At 36.0% G+C, this 8,921-nt stretch overlaps 1 non-coding gene across 1 annotated transcript; it reads left to right on the top strand.

Moving 5' to 3' along the window:
• The first annotated feature begins 224 nt into the window (after window positions 1–224).
• Window positions 225–330, top strand: LOC121209085 (small nucleolar RNA R71). Its single transcript, XR_005904202.1, has one exon. It is a non-coding gene; the product is annotated as a small nucleolar RNA R71 (small nucleolar RNA).
• The last annotated feature ends 8,591 nt before the right edge of the window (window positions 331–8,921 follow it).

The following is an 8,921-nucleotide window of genomic DNA, read 5'->3' as shown; positions in this document are numbered from 1 at the left end:
TTAGAGAGCATGGTGACTGAATCAACATTATAAATGCCGGCTGTTTTTGTTGGCTTTGTCCTCATGACTTGCCACTGATAGTTATTCAGTGACATCTCCTCTACAAACTCATCGGCATCTTCAAGTGTCTTATTATTAATGGTTCCGTCAGCAGCTGCGTCAACCACTTGTCGAGTCGAAGGATTCAGGCCATTATGGAAGTTTGAACCTGTAGCCAAAGCGGTAACCTATGGTGAGGGCACCTTCTTAAAAGGTCCTTGTATCTCTCCCATGCATCGTAGATTGTTTCTAAATCCATCTGCACAAAAGAAGAGATATCATTATATAATTTAGTCATTTTAGCCGACAGAAAATATTTTAGTAAAAATTTTCGGTCATTTGTTCCCAAGTAGTAATTACCCTCGTGGTAACGAGTTCAACCACTGTTTAGCTTTGTTTCTTAGTGAAAAGGGAAACAACCGAAGATGTATAGCATCATCAGAAACGCCATTGATTTTAAATGTATCGCAGAATTCCAAAAAGTTTGCTAAGTAAGCGTTGGGATCCTCATCCTGCAAACCGTCAAACTGAGTTGTATCTTTGAATAGTGTTAGGTTTCAGTTCAAAAGTAATTGCAGCTACAGCAGGTCTAACTATGCTTGATTCAGTTCCTGTTAAGGAAGGTTTAGCATAATCATACATAGTGCGTGGAGCAGGATTTTGATTAACCGCAATTGCATGAGGTAGCTGATTGTTTTGGTTTTCAGCCATCTCTTCGGTTGGGGGTTGAGTATCATCCTCTTGCTCGTTCTCTGTGTATCTAAGCTTCGCCTTATTTCTCTTTGGTTTCTGTGAACTGTTCTATTGATTTCTTCGTCAAAAAGTAGTGGTCCTGATGGGTTTCTTCTGGTCATAAACTATAAAAACCTGCCAAGAGAAGGAAAAAGTAAATTAATAAGTAATAATAATAATTAAATTAAATTAAATTGCAAGAAAAATAAATGGCTAAAGTAATAAAAATTGAGCGTTCCTAATATCTTAGTTCCCCGGCAACGGCGCCAAAAACTTGATTGCGTTATTTCGTGATAGGTTTTAAATATTTATAATTAATCGTTCTTGAAACTAACTATTATCGCGATGTAGGCAAGTGTACCTATCGAACAATAGTATAGTTTTAGCAAGACCGGATTGTCAAACCCAAAGGAACTAAAAGTACTAGTAATGACTGTCTTTTTATTATCTAGCCTAAGAATAAAGAGGTTTTTGTTTTAACTAACTGATTATCTAAACTAAGAATTCACAAAGAATGGAATTGGGGAATTGCTTTTGGGAAAATCGATTGAATTAAGACAATACATAAGGAAAAATCTACCTAGACTGTACTTGTTATTCTGGCTCCGAATCAGACAATTTATTCATTTAACTTGTTCCGTAGAGATCCCTAAGTTATGTTATTATCCCTATTCAAGACTAATAACGTCTAATCCCTAGATTGAATAATTGAGACCTTTCTCTAATTAACACCCTAGGATTGCATTAACTTGATCTATGGATCCCCTTATTAGGTCTCACCCTAATCCGATAAAATCTTGTCATCCTATGTCTAGGCGCGTAAACAACTCCGCTTAATTATGACAAATGTACTCTTAGAAAGGGTCTATTCCTCCTTTAAATAAGAGCTTATCTTGAATCAGTATCCTAGGATATCAAAACAAGAATTAAGAACACATAATTAAGAACAAGTTAAATATTTATCATACGATTCAGAAAATAATAACAAGATTTGTCTTAGGTTTCATTCCCCTTAGGTTTTTAGGGGTTTTAGTTCATAACTAAATAAGAAAACATCTCAGAATAATAAATAATACAAAACATGAAGAAAACCCAAAACTCCTGAAGGGGAACTTGAGGAAAGATCTTTAGTCTTGATGGTGAATCCGGCTTCTGAGATGGATCAATTTGCTTCCTTGGAGTAATTCCTTACTCCCTATTCTGTGTGTCCTTTTTCTTCCTCCTCTAGGGTGTATTTATAGACTTAGGAATTCCTAAGAGCCCTCAAAATTAGCCTTTTCCGAATTGGACTCAACTTGGGCTCGGTAGGGACACGTCCGTGTGGCACACCCGTGTGAATCATGCTTCAAAACTACCAAATTGACACAGTCGTGTGGTCTACCCGTGTGAGGAAGTCCAGGCCGTGTTGATTTCGTACTTTGGCCCATTTTCTCCGTTTTTGGCCCGTTTCTCGTTCCTTTCGCTCTCCTATGCTCTCCTAAATATAAAACATGAAACTAAAGCATTAGGAGCATCGAATTCACCAATTCTAATGGAAACTCATCCTTAAAATGCATTAAGCATGGAGTAAAGATATGTATAAATTACGATTTATCAGTAAGATTTTCGAGGATGAAAATCCCTAAAGGGGGAGAGCTGTAACAGCCCATTTTTAGTTAAATAGAAATAGTGGTTTTGAGACCACAAATCCAAAGTCAAAATAATTATTTTATTATTCTTTTAATGTCTACAACATGAAAATATGTTTGTGTGAAAATTTCGTTAAGAAATTTTATCGTTTGATTAGTTAATTTTATAAAAAGAACTAAATCGCGTAAAGTGCAAAAGTGATGTTCTAATAGTTAAAGGTGTCTAATAGCTATGGAATATTAAAGTGGAGGTCCTTATGTTGCAATTAGACCATGATTAGTGTGGGTGGACAAAGATGGACATGATTAATGAATTTTAATGAATTAATAACAAGGTTAATTTGGTAATTTGCAAATATAAGTTAATTAAATAAAAAAACATAATTTTAAGGCTTCCATCTTCTTCTAGCCTAATTTAAAGAAAGAAAAAGAAACCATTTTTGTGCTTTGAAGGTTCGGCCGTGGTACCTTGAGCATGTAAATGATTTTTTACTCTGTTTTCAATGATTTCTATGTTTTTGAGATTGTTGCAACTAGGTCTAGCTAGCCCAGGTACTAATTTGCAAAATTGTTAAAGGTTTAGGGTTTTTACATTGATGAATACATGTGTTTTTTGATGTTGGATGATAGATTATGAATGGTTTTTGATAGATAAACAAGTTTTGCTAAGTGATTTTTAGTGAAAATGCCAATTAGGGATTAAATTGTGAAATGTGGAAACTTTGTGGTTAAAATGTAAAATAAATGAAAAATATGGGCTGCTAGGGACTTAATTGTAATTCAGCTAGCATAGGTTGTGGTTAAATTGCATGAATTTGTGTTTTAATGAAATAATGACTAAATTGTAAAAGTTGTGAAACATTAGGGTCAAATGTGTAAAAGTTCCTTAAAGTGAATTTTGGATTAAACTGAATAGAGAGATGATTAAATAAGTTAATTTTGATTACATATAGGTCAAGAAAAGCGAAACTCGAATCTAGATCGAAGGAAAAACAAAGTTCTCGACTAATCGACCAGTTTAGCCGTTTTTACATTCAAGGTAAGTTCGTATGTAATAAGCATTATTATAACTATGTTTTAAATGCTTTGATATTGCATAAACTGTGAATACTAGATTACAGACATATTCGAAAATGGTCCAACGATGACTCGATGTTAGAAATCCCGGTTGAACCTTAGGAATAGACTTGGATACTAGTGACATGTCATTAGGGGATTACTGTGATTATGTGATCCGGTTGTTGGTCCTGTACATCCTACCAGTGGCTGAGTATACCGGCATGTGTTGCGGTTACTTGACAGCTTGTTGGAGCAGCACCATGTAGCTACGTCTTGACCCACAGCTTGTGTGAGTAGGCCTGTTGATAGCTCTACTGTGAACAGTATATGTGATATGAGATTGAGATAGCTTCGGTTATATATGTGGCACTTCGGGTGCTAGATACATTGAGTTAGTTCGAGTCATGATATTGGCACTTTGGTGCGAGTTTCTCAAGTATCTGATAGTTTTTTGAATGGTTCAATGGGTAAATGAAAGACGTGGATGTGTATTGTAACACCTCTTACCCGTATTCGACGCCGGAATAGGGTTTGAGGCATTACCAGACTTAAACACAAGCAAACATACAATCTCAGGTTATACATTTGCGTCCAAATTAAAAACATTCGTATTTAATCATAATGTCCCTAATACGGGCCAAAACATGCATTGGAAGTGGTTCAGGATTAAACCGAGAACTTTAGAAAATTTTTCACTAAACAGGGGTCACACGCCCGTGTGAGTGTGGGGCACGTGCATGTGGGTGGGTCGTGTAGTCACACAGACCCGTTTCCCTAACCCGTGTAACTTTCAATTTGTCCCCCAAGAGCAAGTTGAAGTCACACAGCTAAGACACGCGCCTGTGTGCTTAGGTCGTGTGCTCGATACTGAGCATTCTGTTTTACAATAATTTAGGTGCAGGGGACACACGGCTGGATCACACGCCCATGGGATGACCGTGTGTCACACACGACCTAGACACACGCCCATGTGTCTACCCTTGTGGACAAAAACATGGCAATTTACCAAGCCATTTTGCCACCCTCATTTGCACACATCTACACAACATCACATGACACAATTTCAAGCATGTAAGAGCAACCAAACAATCACAATCACAACCATGACCATAACATGTCATTCTCATATCATTATTAATCATACTTAAAACATCAACCTTTCCACATCAATTTATGCAAATTTCCACATTCACTAATGACATTAATATAAATATACTCATAACCAACATTAGTCAACTTCCAAAGCTATATACAAAATGAACCATGAACCATTATAAGCCGACTCATATGGCCAAAGACCAATTCCCTATACAAGGCATAAAATTAAAATACTCGAATTCATTTATACCCAAAATGATAGCTTGATAGTGTGATAGGATCGCCGGCAACCTCCAACCCGAGCTAGCTTAATAACCCTATAAGATATGGGAAAATAAGGAGGGGTAATCTATATAGCTTAGTAAGTCCGAAAGAAAATAGAAAGTAGCTCTTACCAATCTTTTATATCAAGTCCAACAATTTAAACATAAGATAATACAAATTGCTATGAATTTCACAGTTATAATTTTATTCAGCCACAATGTTTAGTCTATCAAGTTATAAACATAATTTAACATATCTTGGCATTAGCCTAACAATTGTAATCTTTCCTTTGTAACATACTATAGCAATTAACAAATCATTTCAAACCTCATAGTAAACATGCACATTAATTATGGGTACTCATATTTCTAGGCATAGATCTTAATATCTTTCAATTGCTTAAACTTTTATCTTCCCTTACTTTCATAACCATTTTTAATAGGCAATTATGCCAATCTTTCCTTTTTCTCATATCCGATAAATCGCAATTTATGTGAATAAAACATGCTATTCAATTTGGCCCAAAATCCAACCACATGATCTTCAACCGAATTTACCATGAATTTCATACATCACAAGTATATACCAATAATCACAAGGTTTTCACAAAACCATTCTCGTGGAAATCATGAACTCACAATTTCATGAAGTCAATGCTTATAAACTTTACGTACATACCTGTACCATTACGTGATACTTACGTACTCTTTCTCTTCTTTGACATACTTGTTGAATTTCCCGTTGAACCACTTCGAATACTATCAGATACCCAGAAAATCTTGCACATAAGTTGTAACACCCCAAACCCGTAACCGTCGCCGGAATAGGTTAAGAGGCATTACCAGACTTGTAACTCAGTTCAGAACAATCATTTATCAAATAATAACTCATTTCAGAAACTGTCAATCATTCACATTCAATATATATACTTAAACCAAGCATACAAAACTTTAATCATACATTCAGATCTAATTCGTATCATATAAAAATTCCAAGTACTTAGAAAATTTTCATAATTTCAATGGCCACACGGCCATGTGCCTGGACCGCGTGCCATACGCAGCCAATAGACACACCCACGTCTTAAACCGTGTGGAAATAGGGCATACATACTGACTTATCCACACAGCCACAAGACACGCCCGTGTGCCAGGCCGTGTGAAAATTAGGAAGGTTACTAACTTGGCCACACGGTTGACCGCACGCCGATATGCTAGCCCGTGTGCCATTCACACGGTCAGTAAACACGCCCGTGTGTCTAAGCCATGCTTTAGACTGACTTAAATTCGTAAGGCTACCCAAGGGGACACACGGCCGTGCAACATGACCAAGTGTCACACATGGCTGAGACACACGCTCACATGGACAAAAATAGGCTATTTGCAAAGCCATTTTGCCACCCTAAAAACACAAACATTCATAAACATAAATAACCACATTTCACAACCCAATTGGAAAACATCTCATAACCATTTCATATACAATATGTACCATGCATAATCCATTCTTCTAACAATACATATCAATACCTCAATTGCATACTTTTATTCAAACATTACCATACCAAAACATACCATCTTCAAACACATATATACAACCAAAATATGATACCAATAACCCAAATCACATGGCTTAGCTTATACACAAAACAGACCAAAATCAAGTTGTCAAGTATCATAACTAACATCATTTAAACTAGATTTTCACAAATTCAAAATACCAATCGGAATTTGGATAGTGTGACGAGCAACTCTGACTTGTGCGAAACAAGCAAGCAACGAGCCTCTATAAAACATAGAAAAAGAAACAGAGTAAGCTTATAGCTTACTAAGCCCATATAATTCAGAATTAAACATACCATTAATACAAAATCAAGCAATAATAAAATGCCAACAATTCAATTTAACAATCACCTATTCAACATAGTCATCACATGTTAGTCATTTAACATATACATAAATTCATACATAATACAATACTTTGTATCATTCTAAATTCACATGTCATACATATAACATTAATAGCATATATATATAACCCATAACTTATCCGTATAAACAACATTTAAGCCTGTTGAACCTATTAGAACTTCAAAGGATACTCGAGTGAACAATGTCAATAATCCATCAATTCATTATCATATATGCTCTTTCGAGCCATGATCAGTAAGCTTCTCTTGAGCTGATAGACAGTAGGCTCTAATGAGCTAAAACGGTAAACTCTAATGAGCTGAATAGTAAGCTCTTTCAAGCTGAAACGGTAAGCTCCAATGAGCTGAAACAGTAAGCTCTTACGAGCTGAATCGGTAAGCTCCAATGAGCTGAGTTGTGGTGAGTTCGCAACAAATGCAGCTCAACCAATACAGTAATCCCAGTAACATGTCGCTGTATCCAATGAATTCATATAGTTCAAACGGGACTCGATAACAATACAATATATCATTAAGACATTCATATTTCAAGTATTTCAAGTATTTCAAATATATACATTCAATTCAACAATTACAAGTATAGAAAAGTTCAATTCTAATTATAATAACTTACCTCGTAATTGCTCGTATAACTTTCGTCTTGCAATGCCCCTAACCTGTATCCATCATTGGACTAGGGTTAAGAGGCATTACCAGACATATCGGAACATTTCGAAATCATTTTATAGTTAAAAGTCATACATCATCATATCATAGTCAAATATCAACATAAAGTCCCTTTCTTAGGTCAACGAGACCTCAAAAAAACATGCATTAGAAAGAGGTTGGGACTAAACCGAACACATACAAAATTTTTTGAAACTTTACAAATTTTCTAAGTTACAAAGGTCACACACCCATGTGAACAGGCCGTGTGCCTCACACGGTATTAGACACGTCCGTGTGTCTAAACTGTGGCAAATAAGGCATACATACTGACTTGTTCACACGGCCACAAGACACGCCTGTGTGCCAGGCTGTTAAAAATTAGGGAGGCTACTGACTTGGGTTACATGGCCAGTCAGATGCCTATGTGTCTAGCCTGTGCTCGAAACTGACTTTGCCACACGGCCTGGCACACACCCATGTGTGCAACTGTGTGGTCTACCCAGGTTCATTTTGAAATGGCCCTAGAGCAACATGGTAGAGACACATGCCTGTGTCCCTGCCCGTGTGGGCAAAAATAGGCCATTTACAAGGCGAATGTGCCACCCATTATGAGTCTTCCTTACAAGCATCAAAACCAAATCATTTTATACCAAATATTTAAACATTTCATCACCAAAACATATTCAATTCATGCCATACCATCATCAACTATTTTCATGCTTAAATCCATACATAATTCCAACTCAAACATAATAATTCCATCTAACTAATACATACCATGAACACATGATTCATATCACATTTATAACCATTTCAACCACAAAACTAACTTACCAAAAACACCATTTCACTAAGCCATATATAAACACCAGATTTACCATTTTTCCATCACACATCATACACCACAATCAAACCATAAGTTCAACCATAATCAAGCCATATCTTATGGCATGATATGCCCATCTCAAAACATAACACGTAAATCCTACCTATACATGACATACTTTGATATATACATTTTCAAAAGGTACCAAAATAATATTTAATAGTGTGGTGATGATCCTCGACGATCCCTGAGCTTCCAGTAGCTTCGATATCTATAACACAATGCAAACACACACAAAGTAAGCTTTCGAAAGCTTAGTAAGCCATATACAAATAAACTTATCATTTTAAGCATATAAGTATTATAAAATACATATACTCCATAGCCAATTACTATCACAAACCACATAGTTCATATACATTTCACCTATTCTCAATTTATTTGCACATATAGCATATTTTCTCATACTCATATCACATATCATCACTTGCACATATACTTACTTCTCAATAACAAATGTTAAACACATCTCCACGTACCAAAATAGGTTATTCATTCATATAATCATGCATTTCTTAGAATGCCCGTTGAACCATACGAAATCAAATAGGGTACGTGAATAGCTCGGTAAGCTCGTACAATACCAACGTCCCAGACGTGGTCTTACATGTAATCAAAAATCGAAGCCACTATCCTA

This window comes from Gossypium hirsutum, chromosome A10 (genome assembly GCF_007990345.1).
Source record: "Gossypium hirsutum isolate 1008001.06 chromosome A10, Gossypium_hirsutum_v2.1, whole genome shotgun sequence".
Classification (NCBI taxonomy): Eukaryota; Viridiplantae; Streptophyta; class Magnoliopsida; order Malvales; family Malvaceae; genus Gossypium; species Gossypium hirsutum.
The sequence above is the reverse complement of the archived record's forward strand: the minus strand, read 5'-3'. Positions and strand labels throughout refer to the sequence as shown.